Here is a 20,720-nt window from a genome sequence, read left to right on the forward strand (position 1 = left end):
GTCCCTGCACGAAAATATTCGACAGATCGCACAGCAGTTTGTGTCGACACAGCCGAGTTCTCCGATCGCGGTGCTTTTTCGCTCGCGGTAGCAAACCACTGTGGACTGCCGTTGGTTTCGTGCTCCATCCCTGTCAGATCATCTGAAGAGGCCGAGTAGGCGGACATAGTCTTTGCGATAGCCTTCCCCTCTGCAGAGACCATCTTCAGTGATTCTAAATCTACAATTAGAAACTTCGCCAAAGGCCGGGTCTCCCCCGTCATCACAACTCTCCTCCATTCCACCCATCTCCATCTCCACCGGGTCCAATTGATCTGGGTCCCAGCGAACTCATCCTATCCATGGAACAAGGCGGCCCACAATTATGCCTTAGGATTCGTCAGCTGGGCTGTGGCATGACCCGTTCTGCGGACGGCGAGCGATCGTATGGTTACAACTTATGTCATCACCATGCACTACCGCTTATGTAGATGTATCTATCCCACCGCACATATTTCTCTTACGAAACATCAAGATGTTGCGTCGAGGCAGCTCCAAACGATCACTTTCCCGAGCCCTGCAATATATGCTGGCATGTACTCTGGGGTCTACTCCTCATCCTAAGCTATGGGGCAAAAACGCCACTTTCTCACACATACTTTGGACGTGCCCTCAGGACACCCATCCCGCAGGTTTGCAGCTCACGTGAGAGGCCGCTTTGCTCAGCTTCGACTCGGATACATAGATCCGGGTCGTGACAAGAGTCCTTAAAGTCGCCGAGTGCCACTTGATGAGGCTATATCCCCACAATATTTTACTACTTACTCTCGACAAAAATAAATTTTCTTCTCCTCCTTCTCCTCCTAGGATAGCAGACGACTCTGCCCCATATACTTTTTGTGCGAATGCACTGCTTCAAGGGGTCTTAAAAATTTGTCTGTTTGCGGACGACTGTGTATTCTATCGTAAAATAACTAATCACTCAGATATTACAGCCATTCAGGAGGGTAGAGAGTTTTAGAATAGGGGGCCTCAAGATTTGGGGCTCCCAGTGAGCATGGAGCATCGAAATCCGCATGAGAAGAACGTAAGGCATGTTTGGGATCTTAGGTTAACGCTGGGGTCGGCTTCCATTTTTCAAAAGCGTTCGCGCCAATCCGCCGTTGGGTCGCCTGGGTTACGGCAACATGGCGGCCTTCGGCCAAGCGGTGGACGCTGGCCTCTGCAAACATTAGTCGTTACCGCTCCATGTTGTCACGCGTTCACGGCAAACGAATGGCCAACGAAGCTTGTGCTATGCCTCGTGTTGCCCGTTCCACCAATTTTTAGCGATAAAACGCACCATATTTTCTGATTGCTTTCGGATTTAACGAGCTGCCAGGCTTAGCGAGTTCGCCTCGTTTGGTTGCCATGGGGACCAGACGTTGGAAAGCGCAGAAGGTTCAAATGAGGTTTCCCGGCTCAGCCTGGATTGACTATTGGCCGATTTCGTCTTGTCTGACGAAAACAGTTTATATAGCTGGTAGTTTTAAGACAGTTTTTGCAATAATAGCACTTTTTGATGAATAAAATAGCGTTGTTTGCTTTTATATATTTGAGTGCCTTTTATGGTTTACCGTCAGGTTGCTGCAAATCGACGAACGCAAGCCCGGCTCCGCTGAGTCGGGAAAACCCCTATTGTAAAACTCGTCGCTCGGCTAGCACGTTGTACCGCGGCACGTTATTTTCTTGGGGCCCCAAGCCTTGGGTCCCCTTATTCTAAAACTCCCTATTTACGAGTGGTGTTGCACACGGCGCATGTAACTAAACATAAAAAATGCGAATGTATGCGGATATCTTGCGCTAATATGACGTGTCCAACATACTTGCTTGATAACAGTCCATTCGAGAGCGTAACTTCTTACCGGTACCTGGGGGTTCATATAGCTAGTAATCTATCCTGGAAAACACATATTGACCATATAACCTCTACGGCTAGTCGAACGCTGAGATATATTCGTCGAAATTTCACACTGGCTTCATCATAATACTATTTTTATACACAACTTACATTCGTCCACAACTTGAATATGCATCATCAGTTTGGGACCTCGGCCATGTCAACATCATACAATCTATAAGGCAATTCAAAATCGCTCAGCCCGATTCATCCTAAACAAGTACCTCGGCCTATACATAAATAACGCGAGCAACAACCACCTCACCATCCAGAGAGCGAGTGAGTAAACTTTATTAAATGGGTCTTTTATCTTCGCCTCTTCAGCCGAGGCTGACGAGCGGCTAGCGCCCACAGCCCAGGGCACCACTGGCTTTCGCCAGCTTGTGATTTCTTGTGACCAGGTAGAGCTGAGCCTCCAAGTCTGAGCTGGCCAGCAAAGCCTCCCACAGCTGCCTTTCATTTGGATGTGGAACTGTTTGTATTTGATGTGCACTGCATTACCACGTTATGTGGTACAGAGTGGGGGTCCTCCCGCACCATGGGCATTCGTCTTTGAATGTAGTGAGATGCATCCCGTGTCAAATGTGTAATTTAATTAGGGTGCCCTTTGTAGCCACCTCAAATCTAAGGCCTCCTCGTTGCCGAGCTTTTTATGTAGCTCCGGATATACTTTCCACAAGCCTCTGTAGTGCTGTAGTATTGTGCAGTTGGGGTCAAGCGGAATCAGGTCCTATGCACGGTAGGTTGCATGTCTGCGTACAGATACCCTGTCTGCGTACAAATAGCCCGTAATTCCTGCGTGCCCTAGAATCCACCCTAGTGTTAGAGTGTATAGATTTGTTGGCTCGCTTGTGGAAGTCAGGATTTGGTGTGCTGTCTTGGTTATCTTGCTCCGCTGAAAATTTCCGTGACCGTGGCTAATGCCCCCTTTGCGTTGGTTTCTTATAAAGCTGCCTCGGTGAACTTTGATGTGGCTTGTTGGCCGAAACCTTTCTCATAATATACTGTCCTTGCCTGCCTCCTTTCCGGGTGTAGGCGAGGGTCCATGTTTCTTTGTATGGGCCCAACTCGGTACCAATTTCTGACTTCCCGCGATACCTCTATTGTCCTGTTATAAGCCTGTAGGGGTCTGTTGTACCCCAGCCTCTCCAGCATCCGTCTTCCCGTCCTCGTTTGCAGAAGTCTGTTCAGCTTCGACTTGATCTGGGCTTCTGCCAATTCTTGTATTGTATTGTGTAGACCTAGAGCTTTCCTGTTGTGGCATGGCGTATTCTTGGGGAGCTTGAGTGCGGTCTTGATCGCCATTTTGACGATGACGTCCACTCTGTCTTCATCTCCTTTGGTCATATTGAAGTAAGGTATACCGTACGCCACTCTGCTAATCATGATGCTCCGGACCAGTTTGAGAGTGTACGACTCCTTCATCTCCACCTTTCTGCTGGTCACCCGCGCTATATCATTCAGGCGACCGGCTGGGTAGAGGTCTTCAGCAACTTAAGAATCTGTTGGCACCTTTGATTCGATTGGAACCACATCTCCAGGATCCTCACGGTTGCCTTTGCGGGCAAGATCTCTCCTTGTAGCCGGATTTAGAGCTTGTGGCCTTGGTCTGTAGGAACAAAATGGTTGATCTTCCCTCGCCAGAATCTGATCAGTTCTGATCACCCTGATGAGAATCCAAGCACATCTGTGTTAGATATTCTTCTATGAAAGATTCTGCTCCTTGCAGTTTTGCTTCCTTCGCCCCGAGTGATCCCGTGGTCGTCCAGATGGTGACGTCATCAACGTACATAGTGTGCTGTATGCCCTCCACCTTCTCGAGGCGCCTCGCCAGGCCAATCATTGCCACGTTGTAGAGCGTGGCGAAATGTCTGGTTCTTGAGGCATCCCTTTGTTGCGCGGGGAGAAGGTCTATGTTTCTATGTTACCAATCTTGATTTCGGCCATCCGGTTACACAGAAAGCTCCGAACGTACTCGTAGACTATGGCTCCCCAATTCGTGTCTGCCAGACCATCTAAGATCCCCTTGTGACTAACAATATTAAATGCACTTTTAATATACACTGCCAAAACCACGTTTTCTGCCGAGTGCGGGATATTCACCAGGACCTCTTCTTTGATCTGAAGAACGCCCTTGGCTGATATTTTTTGCCTGAAGCGAAATATGGTGTCTGGCTAAGCACTTTCCTCTAAGTAGTTTTGCAGTATAGTGTTGACAACCCTCTAGAAACTCTTCCCCAGGCACGAAGTTAAAGAAATGGGCCTCAAATTTGCTATTGCCAATTTCTTCCCCGGTTTCGGGATCATGATGACCACCGAGTGTTTCCACTGCGATGGCACCATTCCTGCGTCCCAATGCTTGTTCATGAATTGTGCCAGTGCCTTGATATTGCTGTTGCTCATGTTCCGAATTGTGACATTAGTGAGCTGGGCATCGCCAGCCGCTGTGTTTGCAGGAGCGCTGGCTATTGCCGCCCGGTCTGTCTTCTTCCTCCTTGATCGGCTCGTCCATTTTCAGATTTAGGTCCCCTTTGTACTCTTCTGCATATGGATATTAATCCTCTAGCTCTACTCCATGGCATTCGTTGTGGACGGCCTTGATAACGTCTTCCTTCGTGCTTGGGAATGTGCATAGCAACCGCTCCTGCGACTTCTGCCCCTCTCGCTTGGTATTGGTGGGGTCCATGATGGCCTTTAGGATTCGCTATGTCTTGCCAGTGCTGAGAGTCCACTGCAGAGAGTCGCAGAATTTTCCCCAGTTGGCTCTCGCCAGTTGTCCGGCGAGGCTCCGTCGCCTTCTATGTGATCTCCACGGCCTTCAGCTTAAACTTTCGACTGTGCCTCTCTTTCTTCCATCTTCTTAACAGTCCCCTTTTCGCTTCCCACAGGTGGAGTAAATGGGCATCTATTTTTGGGGCCTCATTTGTGCATGGCAATTTTTGCTTAAATCTCTTCTTGTTTTTCCGGAGCGCCCGCACCAGTTATCAAGATCCTCGTCTCGCCTTGGTCCTCCTCCTGCGCTTCCTGGAACATGTGCCAGTTTGTAATTCTGGCTGCGCAAATTTGACGCTTTATCTTGTACATGCGGATGGTCGTGCTTACTACATAGTTATCACTACCCTGATCGTTAAGTGTGTTTATCCACTTAACGTCGCCGCAGTTCTTGACCATCGTAAGGTCCGGCGTAGTGTCGATATTGTCGACCATAAACCCTGACTACTCATTGAAGGGTCAAATTCTAAAGTTAAAGCTCAGCTACTTTGGTCATCTGATGAGAAGAGAGAGTCGCTGGAGAAAGATTTGATGTTGGGAACGGTTGAGGGTCGCCGGAGAAGGGGTAGGCAGCGAACGCGATGGTTAGATGGCATCCTCGAGGCACTGCAGATGAAGTTATGTGATGTTAGGAAGATAGTGAGAGACCGGAAAGCGTGGCGTGACATGGTCCATATGGTCACGAAGAGTCGGACACGACTGAACGACTGAACTGAACTGAACTGAGTGTCTTTGCTCACACTGTTGTCCGTACTTCCGGATCCGTTACCAGTGCTAATTCATGCCTGTCTATTACCTCTCTAATATTGTGGTCTCTCTTGTCCTGTCGCATGTATCCCCAGCTCAGGTCTTTTGCATTAAAGTCGCCTGATATAATTAGCTGATTTCCTCTTGCCAATGTTTCCTCGAGCATCCTGTGAAGTCCATCTTCCGCTGCATGGGGGGCTGTATAATGCCACCTGGTGTCCCTGATGGTCTTAGGTGGCGCCTGGAAGAAAAGGACGCCGAAGTTGGCTCGCGTGCTGTGCGCGGAACTTTGCCTGCTGGTTCAGCTTCGTGCCGTCGTTTTAGTCACGTCTAGCCTTGTTGTCCGTGACATATTTTGGTGGAGGTGCTGGTAAAGAAAAAAAGATGGGACCCTTCGCTTCTGTGTCGATTATCGAAAGTTGAATGCCATCACTAACAAAGACGTCTACCCGCTGCCCCGTATCGACGATTCGCTCGACAAGCTTCGTCGCGCCCAGTACTTATCCTCGATTTACTTGAAGAGCGGGTACTGGCAGATTGAGGTCGATGAGCGGGACCGCGAAAAAACAGCTTTTGTCACCCCAGATGGACTATACGAGTTCAAAGTGCTGCCTTTTGGCCTATGTTCAGCGCCGGCTACTTTTCAGCGCATGATGGACACCGTTCTCGCTGGCCTCAAGTGGCATATCTGCTTAGTCTATCTCGACGACGTTGTCATATTCTCTGAAACCTTTGAAGAACACCTCGAAAGCCTGCGCGCACTATTAGATGCCCTCAGGTCAGCTTACTTGACGCTGAAGCCCGAGAAGTGCTACTTTGGCTACAAAAAGTTGAAGTTTCTAGGTCACCATGCGAGTGCCGCAGGCGTTAGGCCAGACCCCGACAAGACTTCTGCTGTCGCCAAATTTCCCGTTCTTGCAAACAAGAGAAGTTTGAAACGCTTCCTGGATCTCTGCACGTACTACCGCCGCTTCATCGCCGATTTTTACAAAGTTGCCGCCCCCCTGACTTGCCTCACGCGCGATGATACACAGTTCGTGTGGGGCGCCGAGCAACAACAGGCTTTTGCGGAGCTGCGCAGCCGACTGCAAACAAGCCCTGTTCTTGCGCAATCTCATGAAGACGCTGACACCGAAGTTCACACCACGCCAGCAATATACTCGTTCAACACCAAGCTGGCGTCGAAAAGGTAATAGCATATGCCAGCCGCACACTCTCGCGCGCCGAGACAAACTACTTCACTACGGAAAAGGAATGCCTTGCGGTTGTGTGGGCCACCATGAAATTTAGGCCTTACCCCTATGGCCACCAGTTTAAAGTGGTCACCGATCATCATTCCTTGTGCTGGCTGGCTATCCTTCGCGACCCGTTGGGCACCTAGCACGATGGAGTCTTCGCCTACAAGAAAATGAGTACACCATTGTGTATAAATCTGGCCAGAAACACGAAGATGCTGACGCGCTGTCGCTCGCACCTGTCGGTTTAGTCGATGGTAGCACAGACGACGAGAGCGGTTTTCTTGAACTGGTGAGCGCTTCAGACATAATAACCCGACAGCGAGCTGACCCAGACCTTCGGCCTGTCGTTGACCGCCTGCAGGGTCGCGCTGCTGATATCCCTCGGCATTTTGCTCGGAACCTGTCTGCTTTCTGCGTCCGGAATGGCGTTCTATACAAACAGAACTCCAGCACTGTTGACCGAGAGTACCTCCTCGTAGTGCCAGCAGACCTCCGTGCTGATATCCTTTTTGCTTGCCATGATAAGCGCACCTCTGGCCACTTGGGCTTTGCACGCACACTCGCCCGAGTTCGTCAAGCCTATTATTGGCCTAAACTTGCTGACGCTGCCGTTCATCGCTACGTCAGAGGCTGTAGTGAGTGCCAACGTCCAAAGGCGCCGCCTCTCAAGACAGCGGGTTTGCTCCAACCTATTGCGCCTCCCCGAACACCGTTTGACCAAATCGGCATCGACCTTCTGGGCCAATTTCCGCTGACATCGGTCGGTAACAAATGGATTATAGTCGCGACCGACTATCTGACGCGGTATGCTGAAACCAAGGCGGTGAAGCGTGGCACGTCATCTGAGATCGCCCAGTTTTTTATGCAGCAAATCGTGTTGCGCCATGGCGCGCCGTCCCAAGTAATCACCGATCGAGGCACGGCGTTTGCAGCACAACTTATGCACGACGTATTTAAGCTGAGTCACACGAGCCATCACAAAACCGCTGCCTATCACCCACAGACGAATGGCCTCACGGAGAGACTCAATAAAACGATCGCCTACATGATTTCAATGTGCATAGACACCCAGATTTTCCCGTACGTCACATATGCCTACAGCACTGCCATCCAATAGACGACGCGTTTTACGCCATTTCGCCTGCTCTATGGACGCGACGTTCAGACGATGTTAGATGCCATGCTTCCGTGCTGCACGGACAATCCTCTCATACAAGACGCTGAAGCGTTTGCTCATCGCGCCGAGGAAGCACGCCAACTTGCCCGCATCCACATTCAGCAACAGCAGGGAAAGGATACGCGTCGCTACAACCTCCGTCATCGACACGTCACATACCAACCAGGAGAGCAAGTTTGGGTGTTGACACTGGTGCGCCGGCCCGGCTTGTCTGAAAAACTGGTGTCGCGTTACTTTGCACCTTACAGGTTCTGCGCCGTGTCACAGAAGTGACATACGAAGTCCTTCCAGCGGGTACTGTGCAGACCTCGCGTCAGCAACCACGCTCCGAGCTGGTGCACGTTTCCGCATGAAACCGTATTTCACGCGGTAATGTGCAGTGTACTATGCACTCGTTTAGTTGTGTAGGGCACCGACTCCGTTTTATATTTGGTTTCTGTACCGACTTGCATCGCCCATCGCTCGCGCCCAGTCTGTGCTTTCGTTTTTTTGGGAGGGGGAGTAATGCCACCTGGTGTCCCTGATGTTCTTAGGTGGCGCCTGGAAGAAAAGGACGCCGAAGTTGGCTCGCGTGCTGTGCGCGGAACTTTGCCTGCTGGTTCAGCTTCGTCCCGTCATTTTAGTCACGTCTAGCCCTGTTGTCCGCGGCAATACAATTAGAATAGAAGCGCACTGCTTTTGTCACTCTTTTGGACCACCTCCACCAGCAGATGCAGTGTTTCAATCCCTTTGAATGGGTGGTGCTGAATTCTTGTAATGGTTTTCGCCACCATTCTCGCTACCTTCCTGCTCTCACGATCGGCAGCAAAGACCTCGTACCCGCGAATTTAAGGGGAACTTCCTACCTCCTATAGGGCTATCACAGCCGCTGGTTCTGCGTGGGAGGCCAGCAGCTATGACAGCACCCCCTTTCTTGCATCAGATGCTCCTACAATTCCACTGCCAAATCTCTCGGCGGTCTTGCTTTGCCTTCTGGTGTCTAGTCATGATCGGTCTCAGATTCAAGCTGGTCGGTCCGGGCCTGTGTGGTACGGCTTCGCGGCACTTTCTCTTAGTGTAGTGGCTGCTGTTTGCTTCCTAATCCGTTTGGTCATCTCGATTTGCATCGCCTGGAAGCTTGCTCTATATAGGCTGTGACTTGCTCCATGGCGTTCTTCGTGATTTGCTCAATTATGTGTGGGAGCAGCTGTGCTAGCTTCTCCTCTACTATCCTTCCCATGTCTTCGGCGGTCAGAGGCGGTCTTATTTACCGAGAGTGTGGATTTTTCAAACTTGTTTTGTGTAATGTTAATTTGGTTCTGCGTCTGATGTAACCGTCTCTTAATTAATGCGTTCTCCTTTCTTATTTCTCTTAGGCCAGCTAGAATTTATATTCTCTCCTCCTCTAGCTGTTTTTGGGAGGCCAATGCTGACCTGCTCACCTGATAAACGTCTTCTTTCTTCGTCCCCCAGGCATTTAGCTTGCTCTTCTTCGCCGGCGTCTTGGGTTCCGCCTTGGTATCCGACCAGGGCTGTGACTGGGAACTGGACCGCTCAACCGATGTCTCCTCCTCCCTGTCCGAATTCAACCCCCTTTGATTCCCCTCGTCTCTGGGCAGCTCTGACGTGGTTTTGGGTGCCCCTCTGTCTTCTTTGGGATCTCCTTGATCTTGCTTCGCTAGCCGGTGGCTCCAGTCTCATGTGCTCCCCACAAACAGCGCATTAGGGTTCGCACTCGTGACCCTCCTCCGGATCTTGTTTGTTGCAGCTTCTGCAGGCCCTGATAGACGGGTTCGGGCATATGTCTACTCTGTGTCTTGGCTTTCGGCAGGTTAGGGAAAATTGCTTCGCTGGGTTGTAGGGATCGAATGGCATCCCTCCCCCGTAGTAGTACACCCACTTTGGTACGACTGGTCCCTCAAATGCAATGAGGGCCGACTTGGACTTGCCCATTGCTCTGGCCACGATTATTTTCACGCCCTAAGACCTGACGAACAGGTCCTCCGTTCATTCTTGCTCCGGGTTGATGTCGTAGGCCAACCCTTTGAGGTACTCCATGTGCAGTCATGAAGGCGTTGACCAGATGGTCTCTTCCCTTGAAATTCAAGCTTCGGATGCTCATCATGTGCTCAGCCATCTGCATCTCTGCTGTGTTGATGACGATGACGTTGGATCCCGGTGGGTGATGGACCAACAAGTCTTTCAGATCCCCCCCCAACAGCTAAACCCCAAAGGTTTAGCTAAACCCCAGCCTCACGGCGATGACAATTCTAGGCTACCCAATGCCGAGGAATATGCACCCCGAGTTTTACTAGTCAAGACCACAAGCACGAGCTCAAGCTATAAAAAGTCACTATGACTTGTTTATATGTTGAAGCTGTGGGTCCCGAGCAAGGAGTGACGGCCGCCGTGGTAGTGCACTAAAACAAAACAAGGGATGGAATAATATTGTCTAACCAAGATGTACTGGCTGTGGAAGAAGCGGTGATTACCCTAGCTCTAACACACATTCTTACAGATTCACAGACAACATACCGCAATTACCTCAGGGCAGGATTGCACCGCTAGTAGCTAAAGTCCTGCAATATAGTTACACCCGTGGCTACCAACCCACACATAAACACTTATTATGGATATCAGGTCACCAGGCCATCCCAGGAAACGAGAGTGCACACGGCTCAGCCCGAGCATTTCTCCCCCGGACACCCTGTACGGACCTCGTGGAACGTCCTACGCAATTAAAAACTTAAACTGAAATATACTTCAGCACGTAAGATTGTTTTGCCGGGTCTACCTTCCACGGGCTAAGACATTGAACAAAGGGGAAGAGCTACATCTCCACAAGCTACAGATCAATTCTTTAAACAACCCACGAAGACTAAACGCAATAGATCGAGACTCATTTGACTCACAATGAAAATTCTGCGTGGAGAAGGCGGGACCTGTACCATATGGTGCGGGTCTGCCAGCGAAATGAGGGTGCCACTATTAATAGCCAGCCAACGCAGGAGGGGTGGGAGGCAGCTCTGATCAGCTCGGACGCAAATCGAGTCAAAAAGAACTCGTCGAAAGCGCGGACAGCAGCCTACGCCAAGATGATACCGGAGTGAGGACTCCAACCGCCGCTATGGCTTCCTAAACATTTCCATTAAAATAGTTTCAGCGCCACCACCTACACCTCTCGCTGTTATTCATCCGCAGAAAAATATCTCGCCTATATCTTTTTCATAAAATATATTATTACAATTTATACTTACGTCCTCTTTGGGTTGAACCACTGTAGTGTTTGTATCACGATTGTATCACGATAAGCAAACGGCCAACTCACGGCCACGTGCCGGTATTTGGGCACCGCCCCCTTGCCTGTCTGTATCTCGATATAAGCACATGCGTGTTGGTTTGCACGGGGAGTCGTCGACCAGCGGGACGCTCGGTCTGACGGCCGGATGACAATAAACCCGAGTTCTTGTTGCACCTCGGCTACAGTGTCGTTTCCCCTCGCAAGACACGACAACTTTTTGGCGACGAGGATGGGATTCTGAAGCAGAACGATGACCGATCCCACGGGGACCGTGAAGACAGATATTCAGCCAAGCGTACAAGAAGGACAACGACGGAGCGACTCGGAAACAGCCAGGATGGTCACGATTGGGCAAGTGGAATCTTTCGATGAATCTCAGTCGGATTGGGAAACTTACGAATAAAGGATTAATGCATTCCTTAGAGTGAATAAGATTCCAGACGAGAACAAAGTAGATGCCTTCCTGAGTATCGTGGGTCCGAAGACGTACAAGTTATTGGAGAGTTTGACTGCCCCGAACGCTCCGGCTAGTCAGTCTTTGTCAGAACTGCAGAAAGGATTACGAGAGCATCTGTCACCCAAGCCATCGGTTATTGCGGAAAGAGCAAGGTTTCACCGAAGAACGCAACAACAAACGGAGAGCATCGCGCAGTTCGTGGCAGGCCTCAAGCAATCTGCAGAAACATGCAACTTTGGAGCTAACTTAGAAGAAACTCTGAGAGACAGATTTGTATGTGGTTTTGCTAGTGCTGGCATCCAGAAGAGGCTTTTTGTTGAGGATGCATCTCTGACTTTCAAAAAGGCGGTTGAGATAGCCTTATTAGTTGAGGCTGCTTCCAAGAACGTCACAGAATGCCGATCTAGCAGTGCAACCCAGGAAGACCTTCAGAAGTTTTCTGCAGAAGAGTCCCTTGCACGGAACGGTTCAACATGCAGTCGATGTGGCTTGCGTCATCGCAACCGGGCTTGCCGGTTCCGAACAGCGACTTGCTTTAAATGCCACCAAGTAGGACATATTGAAAAAGTCTGCCGCTCCCAGCTTGAATCTGATTCGCACCCTTCGAAAGCGAGCGGGTAAGACGCACGAAAAGGAAACTTCCGGAGGCAAAGCTTCGGCGTGTTCGAGACCGAGGAAGACATCGAGCCACTGTTGCAAACAACGCTCGAGAAACCACGTCAAGAGCCGATACGCTTTACGCTGTGTATTCAGGGAATGCCGCTTGACATGGAGCTGGATACTGGAGCAGCAGTGTCAGTGATGCCGTACAGTTTATTTCGCTCACGCTTCCCACAGATGAAGTTACGCCCGTCATCGGTGTTGCTTCGTACGTACACAGGGGAGTGCGTGCGCCCGAAAGGAGTGGCAACAGTAAACGTGAAGCATCAGCATCAGTCTCTCCAGCTACCTCTGCACATTCTCTGCCAGGAGGGTCCTGCTCTCATAGGACGAGACTGGTTATATCAGCTCAGGCTCAATTGGAGTAGCGTTAATCACTTGGGTGCGCAAGACCACCGGGACTTGAAACAAGTCTTAAACCGACATCCGCAGTTGTTCAACGATGAACTCGGTGAAATTCAAGGTGAGCAAGCTCAACTTTCCCTGAAGCCAGAACAGCATCCAAAGTTTTGTAAAGCTAGAAGCATTCCGTTCGCACTGAAAGAAGCGGTGGAGAAAGAACTGGAAAAACTAGTTAGTCTGGGCGTGATCGAGCCCATTTCAAACAGTGCTTTCGCCTCACCAATTGTACCTGTGGTAAAAAAAGATGGCAGCGTACGCATCTGCGGAGATTATAAGACCTCTTTAAACCCTTGCTTAAACATTGACAGCTACCCCTTGCCCAAGATCGAAGAAATCTTGGCCACACTTTCCGGAGCGCAGGTGTTCTCGAAGATTGACCTGAGTAGAGCGTATCAGCAAGTGGTAATAAACAAGGTTTCGCGCGAGTACCTCACCCTCAACACGCACAAAGGACTGTATGCAGTAAATCGCTTAGTCTTCGGGGTGGCGTGCGCGCCTGCAATTTTTCAAAAGATAGTGGACAACATGTTAAAAGGATTGAAAGGTGTGATATATGCTACCTAGATGATATTCTCGTCACGGGCCGGAACGAAAAGGAGCACCTAGTGAACCTGGATGCGTTACTGAACAGGTTGCACGAAAGAGGAGTGCGGATTAAGGCAGAGAAGTGTGAATTTTTGAAACCAGAATTGCAGTTTCTGGGTCACGTGGTCAGTAAACAAGGAACTGCAGCATCACCAGAGAAGGTAAAGGCCGTATTAGAAGCACCCGTCCCAGCCGATAAGAAACAGCTGAGAACGTTTACGGGCATGGTGACATACTACGGAAAATTTTTGCCAGAGTTATCAACAGTCATCTTCCCACTGAATCAGCTTATGTTCAAGAATTTGCCGTGGGTCTGGAGTGAACAGTGCGACATAGCATTCAAAAAGATAAAAAGGCTGCTAATAAAAGCGCCGGTGCTGGCACATTACGATCCGGAAGCTCAGCTTCGGGTAGTATGCGATGCCTCATCTTATGAGCTGGGTGCAGTCTTATCGAAAGTGGAACAAGATGGTTCCAGGCGGCCGATCGTGTTTGCATCACGCACATTATCGCCGAGTGAACGGAACTACAGCCAGTTAGAGCGAGAAGCGCTCACCTTAGTCTTTGGAATTAAGAAGTTCCATTGCTATACTTACGGTAGAGAGATCAGCTTGGTAACTGATCACAAGCCTTTACAGACGATACTCGGTCCCAAAACAGGAATACCAAGCATTGCCGCGGCTCGTTTGCAGAGGTGGGCAATTACGCTGTCGGCCTACCGTTACGATATAGTATATCGTTCAGGGGAAATCAACGCAGAGGCAGACTGTCTGTCGCGTCTACCGCTGCCCGGGAGTGGCGAGAAGGAAGAAGACGACGAAGTAACCGCCTGCTACGCACTTCGGTGGGAGACTTTCCCGATAACAAGCTCGGACATTGCGCGGGAAACATCACGTGACCATACCTTACGGCAGGTTCTTCACGCGGTAACGGGTCAATGGCCCGAGCGAGTGGCTGATGAGATGAAACCATTCGTTTCAAAAAGACTGGAGTTGTCGGTTAACGATGTTTATTTTGGGGAATGCGCATTGTGGTTCCCCCTTATTTACAGAAGACAATCCTGGACGAGCTGCACGAGGGGCATCCTGGAGTAGTGCGAATGAAGGACGTTGCCCGGAGGTACGTCTGGTGGCCAGGAATTGACGCCGACCTGGAGAACACCGTGAAAACGTGTGCGGCCTGCCAGCAGCAACGAGCGCTGCCTACCCAAGCTCCCCTTCATCCGTGGGCTTGGCCTACGAGGCCATGGGCCCGACTCCACTTGGATTTTGCTGGCCCGTTTCTTCAGCGCAACTTTTTGGTGGCGGTAGACGCTCATTCAAAGTGGCCGGAGGTTTTCCTGATGCCGTGGACCTCGGCAGAAGCTACCATCGGTAAGCTGCGTGACCTCTTCAGCCGTTTTGGATTGCCCGTGGTCATCGTGTCAGACAACGGGCCGCAGTTTTGCAGCGAAGAATTTCAGTTATTCCTCAAGATGAACGGAATAAAACATGTACGGTCCGCGCCATATCACCCGTCAAGTAACGGTTTGGCTGAAAGATTTGTACGAACAGTTAAAGAAGCCCTGCGAAAGGACAACAGAGCCCGGCCCATTGAAGAGCGACTAGCCAGTTTCCTTCTAGCGTACCGGAATACACCTCACGCAACCACCCAGCAATCTCCGGCTTCGCTTTTGATCGGGCGACCTCTCAGAACTCGACTCGATTTACTTAAGCCTAGTACTCGTTCAGTGGTCGGGCAAAAGCAATTTCGACAAACTGGCAGTCGAAGAGAACTTCCGAGAAGTTTTTTCGTTGGGGACAAAGTGTTTCTGAGCAACTCTAGAGTAGGTCCAAGATGGTTAGAGGCAACGGTGACGTCACTCTCGGGGCCAGTGTCGTATGTGCTACAGGTGACAACACCACGTGGGGTCATGGAGTGGAAGAGGCATCAAGACCACATACGCACAAGGCAGGCAGACCCGGAGGCAACGTCCGCAGACCACGGTTGTGGCGCCCATGGTGAGGACTCCTGGCAGCCGTGGCAACCATCTAAGTCATCGACGGGCACTGATGAACAAAGTGCTATGCAGCCGCCGAAACAAGCAGCGGGCACAGTTGAGGAAGATCCAGGGGCGTTTGCCGCAGGAGGGGGAGTATCGACGGAAGCCCTCGGTTCCGAAGACATCGATCACGACTCGGGGTCTTCTCCTGGCGACAGGGGCTACGAAGCCTCAACACGACATCGGTATCCGACAAGGGAAAGACGTCCGCCGGATCGGTACACATCCGTGCCGTGATTGTGTCAACCAACTTTTCGAACTAGAGTTTGAACCGTTCACTTGTTTCACTTATTTCTGTATAAAAAACTAACCGTTTGTTATAAATGTCAACCATGTGTAATGAGAGCATGCATCGTCTAGGGAAGGGGGAATGTAGTGTTTGTATCACGATTGCATCACGATAAGCAAACGGCCAACTCACGGCCACGTGCCGGTATTTGGGCACCGCCCCCTTGCCTGTCTGTATCTCGATATAAGCACATGCGTGTTGGTTTGCACGGGGAGTCGTCGACCAGCGGGACGCGCGGTCTGACGGCCGGATGACAATAAAACCGAGTTCTTGTTGCACCTCGGCTACAGTGTTGTTTCCCCTCGCAAGACACGACAACCACCATCATATATTTTGTTTCGCTTAAATCACCGCCAAAAAGTGAATATTCCTCATAGTAACACCGTAGGTTATTTGTATTCCTTTCTTCCCCAAACAAGCAAATATTGGAACAAATCACCAGTGTCACTTACAAGCATCACTAGCACTACAGATAACTTTAAAACGGCCATTAAAGTTTTATTTTGTAAACTAATGCAACAAATTGTTCACTGCATGTAGGAACATTGCTTACTTCTTACATTGTATTTTGTGCTTGCTACTGTGTGGAACCCGGGACAATAATGATATATTTTCTTGTAAGCATTGATTTTATTGTTTGCCTTTTTTGCTGTTTTTGTCTCTCTATGCTTTATATGTGTATTGTATTATTTGTATAATTTATATGAAATAATTATACAAATATAATTATTGTATAATTTGCCTTGTGTTTGCCCCCCCCCCTCTGTAATGTACTACGACGTACATTGAGGGTATAATAAATAAATAAATACAGGCACATGCGTAAATCTGAGCTCTTCACCATGATTCGCCAGCTCGGCAAGCCGACGGCCTTTCGGACTCTGTCGGCATCCGCAGTGCACTAGCCTGTCAACAATAGCGCTGCTCTGGTTAGGTTACATCATACCCTGATGGTCAAAACTACTCCGCAACCCTCCACTACGGCAATTCTTTCTCTCTATCAGCTTTAACTCCTGTCTTCTCTTCCCTTACGGCGCGGTTAAGGTATCCACGAAGCATGATAGTTAATGCGCCTTTTCTTTCATATTGTTACGAAGACGACGAAGCGGGAAGTGGCGCGGGGCGGAAAGCTCGCGCTAGGCCCGCTGGCCATTAAAGCATATTTCAACATCATGTCATATCTTGTTGTCATGTCTTATCATATCGCCGTGTTCCATCCCTTGCCACAGCCACTACCCAACATTTGGTTTCAGGTGCGGTTCATTATCATCCTCGCCTTGCACCGTTGACGCCAACCGTCCACCGGGTCCATCGGCCGAAAGCCCGTGGAGATCGCCGCCCAGCTTTGCCCCAGCCCTTTTTGCTCATACCCGACCAGCCCCTCTCCCCAGCCCCGTCATCAGCCCTGACCACAACACATGACGACCAGGAAGAGCCCAAAGCCGACCCAACCAACCCTACGACGAAGCGACCTCACGACCACTCGAGCGAAGACAGCACCCCCGCCCAAGCCGTTCGGCGTGTCCATGAGCCTTGGCTTTCGGCAAACAGTGAACATTGAACCTGATGCTCCGGGGCGAACATTCATTCCATCTTGGCATTCATTGTGGTGTCAAGCATTTCATCTTCGAGTCCTGTTCATTTGTCACATCATGCATTAGAATACAAGCAATCGATCGGCAAGATCGCTCGGTGGCCCCGGGTTTTGTTACGAAGACAACGAAGCGGGAAGTGGCGCGGGGCGGAGAGCTCGCGCTTAGGCCCGCTAGCCATTAAAGCATATTTCGTCATCATGCCATCCCGTCGTTCTGTTTCTGTAGTGTCGCAGTGTTCCATCGCATGCCATATGTCACCACAATATTATATAACCAATATACAACAATATAAACCAATTTACAAACTGGACTATGACGTCTCTCCGCGCATGCGCGCAGCTGGCGGAGCAGTGGTGCCACGGCTCAGCGCGCAGTGACGCTGACCTTGCGAAGCGCCTGGCGTAGTGTAGCTATCGCTACAAAAACAAATACCAACAACTAAATCGAATTACACCGTGATTTCGCGTGTCTAACTCGGTTTAACCTTGGCTGAATCGCTGCTATCGTTTGCGTACTTGAACCCCATTTCGTGAAGCGTTTAGCAGGAGTCCCTTGCCGGCAGTATCTATGCTTGTGTACTGTAGAGCACTTGCGAGGGTGCGCTGTTTGCCTCCTCCGCAGCAAATGGAACTAGGCTCAAACCAAGCCAGGACTTCAAGCCTCGAACGTGGGCCTGCCTTTGGTTTAGGGCCAGGGCCTGGTCTTGGAATGACCCCGTGGGATGATCCGAGACTAACAAAAACCGTGCAAGGGCTACAAGAGAAGTTGATGGTACGAAAATCGTGGATGCTAGCATTCTCGAACGGCCTTTTCATTAACCTTCCTTCACCTTGTGATTCGATGGATGGCGCTCGACTGCTAAGCAGGGCGACCTGGGTTTGAACCAGGTCGCTGCTGCGTTTCGATGCCGGCTGGCGCAAGGCGCCTATATATTGTGCGATGTAAGACCGCTGATGGTTGAAACTCTCTGGAGCCCTGCACTGGCGTCTGTGAATTTCATTGGGACATTAAACAGCATTACCAAACTACGGGAATATTTCCTTCTTTTTTCCAATCCCTTCGACATCATCATCATCATCATCAGCCTGATTATACCCACTGCAGGGCGAAGGCCTCTCCCATATTTCTCCACTTAACCCGCTTCTGTGCTAGCTGCATCCACTTGACCCCTGCGAACTTCTTAATCTCATCTGCTACGCTTTCCTTCCCTTGGAATCCAGTTTGTTACCCTCAGCGACCATCGGTTATCCTCTCTTCGCACTACATGTCCTGCCCATGTCCATTTCTTCTTCTTAATTTCTACATGAATGTCGGTAACTTCAGTTATTTCTCTGACCCACTCTGCACGCTTTCTATCTCTTAATGTTACTCCTACCATTTTTCGTTCCATAGCCCTCTGGGTTGTCCTCAACTTAAGTAGAACTCTCTTGGTTAGCCTCCACGTTTCACCCTTACAAAAATGTCTATGATCACTTTATGCGATGTCTTTAGACAATATGATCATAGAAGCTATCGACCATCAAAAGAAAGTCTTTAGAACACGTATGAATTATGTATGATCTCCCTTCCGACAATTGGCCACCGTGATTGAATAGAATGTATTTACATAGAACGTATTTATACCTCCTATGATTAGCCTATTGATAGCGTATATGGACACTGTAACGACTGTGTTCCGATAATTGGCCACCGTTATTTTAAAGAATCGTGTTCATACAAAGTATTAATACCTTGTGTATTGCTAACTATATTTTAAGTGTCCAATAATAACGTGTATTTTACTCACTATTCACATGCATGTAATATTTCGTGAAAAGTGAGAGTGGCGAAAGAAACAGATGCAAATTCATACCTTCATTTATTGCACAAACCCTTGACACAGAAACACTTGGTTTCCGACAGCAACGACATTGTGTGTTTGATGTACCAGCCATATAAAAATTTATCATGGTGTCACCTAGAAAAGAAATATACATGCTCAAAATTTTTCTGCCAATTTCACACGCTTTGTGCTAGCATCACACACATCTCTCTTCACTCAGATGCCTGTTTTTCCTCAAAATATGCTAACTGGTTTCCAACCACTTTCTGTACAAACTAGTACCTGCAAAACACCCTCAGGAGAAAGAGACTATTGCTGTGTTTAGTTGTATTCCTTTTGATCCTCTATATCATTCGACATTAGTTTATCACAATAGGGGCCCAGGAAACAAAGGAGTGAAATTTACATGGCAGTATGCTTGGTCATCAGATAAACTCTCTCCTCTGCCATTTGCTACATCAAGCAAATACACATGTTGAGCGGCAACATATCAGTATGTATACATACATTTTGGTGCATGCTACCAGCAAGTGATGCCACTATGCCTGTTTGCTCCCATTTTTCCTGAGTGATGGCTATGTTTGCCATAGCAGATGACACACACACATAAGTAATTACTGAAGGAGACCAGCTACACCAAGCCCCTAGGGGAATACAAGAGCGATAATAGGGCATGATGCAGTCACACATACTTTTTGCTACATACGCAGGTAACAAGTCTCAATAGTGTATTCCCAGAGAGTAAGAAAGTGCCACTCATGCCCATCTTTTTCTTTCAAGAGCCTGTCACCAAGGTAAAATCTTTATCACATATGAAAGCAAAATTTAGAATACCTTTCTTTTATAAGAAGTCCACATGGATGCTGCTACGTCGCACTGCTACTTGTCCAGGAAGTCAGGTTGCCTTGTTACTTGTCGGCACAGACCACGGCAACAGGGTGTCTCCAGATATGGTCGAATGAAGCAACAAGAGGACTGCATGTACATATGAGAACACTAGTCAGAACAGCAGGAAGAAAGATTTTTTGAGTAATAAAGGAAAAGTCAAATGCACAAGTAAAAGAAACATAGGAGTATTTCATATGGTTGCTGAGTGACAGCATGAAAAGCCCAGAATTGAAAACGCAATGCTCCACTGAGGAAAATTACATAATCATAAAATACATACATAATAATCTAGGTAATCTCAGGAATAGTGGCAAGTCTTATGTAGGCACTATCTTTTGGAGATACGCGGAAAGACAAGTCCGATGGGGTGGTAAAAAATGACTGGTTTGGTTTATGTGGTTTAACATCCCAAAGCAACCCAGGCTATGAAAGATGCTGTAGGGGAGGACTTCAGAGCGTTTGACGAGCTGGTGCTCTTTAACGTGCACTGACATCACACAGGACATGAATGCCTTTTTGCTTCAATTTTGAGCTTACTGCTGAACTGGTCGTACTCAAAATAGGGTGGCGCTACTTTTATTTAAATTTAGACAAGGTCCTTTTGAGGATACAAGACTTGCATGTGTCCCAGACACATTCAGGGAGACACGTTGGCCCTGTACAAAGGCTTAAAACGTGGAGAGCTTGTCTCATTAAAACCCACCCCGCCCCGCATAATCACTTTTTGGTACCTAATATTGCCTGCTTTGGCTCATCAATAGTAGGCTACCAACAATAGGAGCTAAATTATTTCATCCTTAAAAAATCATGCAGCTTACTGCTGGAATATGCAGTCACACATAATTTTTG

The 20,720-nt window shown here is 49.0% G+C and overlaps 1 long non-coding RNA gene across 4 annotated transcripts in view; it reads right to left on the reverse strand.

Moving 5' to 3' along the window:
• Positions 1 to 20,720, reverse strand: part of LOC146193835 (uncharacterized) — a 256,235-nt gene that overhangs the window by 228,403 nt on the left and 7,112 nt on the right. For 3 of the 4 annotated variants that reach the window (XR_014706491.1, XR_014706490.1, XR_014706488.1), the window contains one exon: positions 19,818 to 19,958. This is a non-coding gene — a long non-coding RNA (uncharacterized LOC146193835). Of the gene's footprint in view, positions 1 to 18,925; positions 19,119 to 19,817; positions 19,959 to 20,720 lie in introns of those variants that run through there. The other variant, XR_014706489.1, reaches the window with a different exon arrangement.

This window comes from Amblyomma maculatum, chromosome 4, assembly GCF_055883805.1.
Source record: "Amblyomma maculatum isolate TAMU_Amacu chromosome 4, ASM5588380v1, whole genome shotgun sequence".
Taxonomy (NCBI): domain Eukaryota; kingdom Metazoa; phylum Arthropoda; class Arachnida; order Ixodida; family Ixodidae; genus Amblyomma; species Amblyomma maculatum.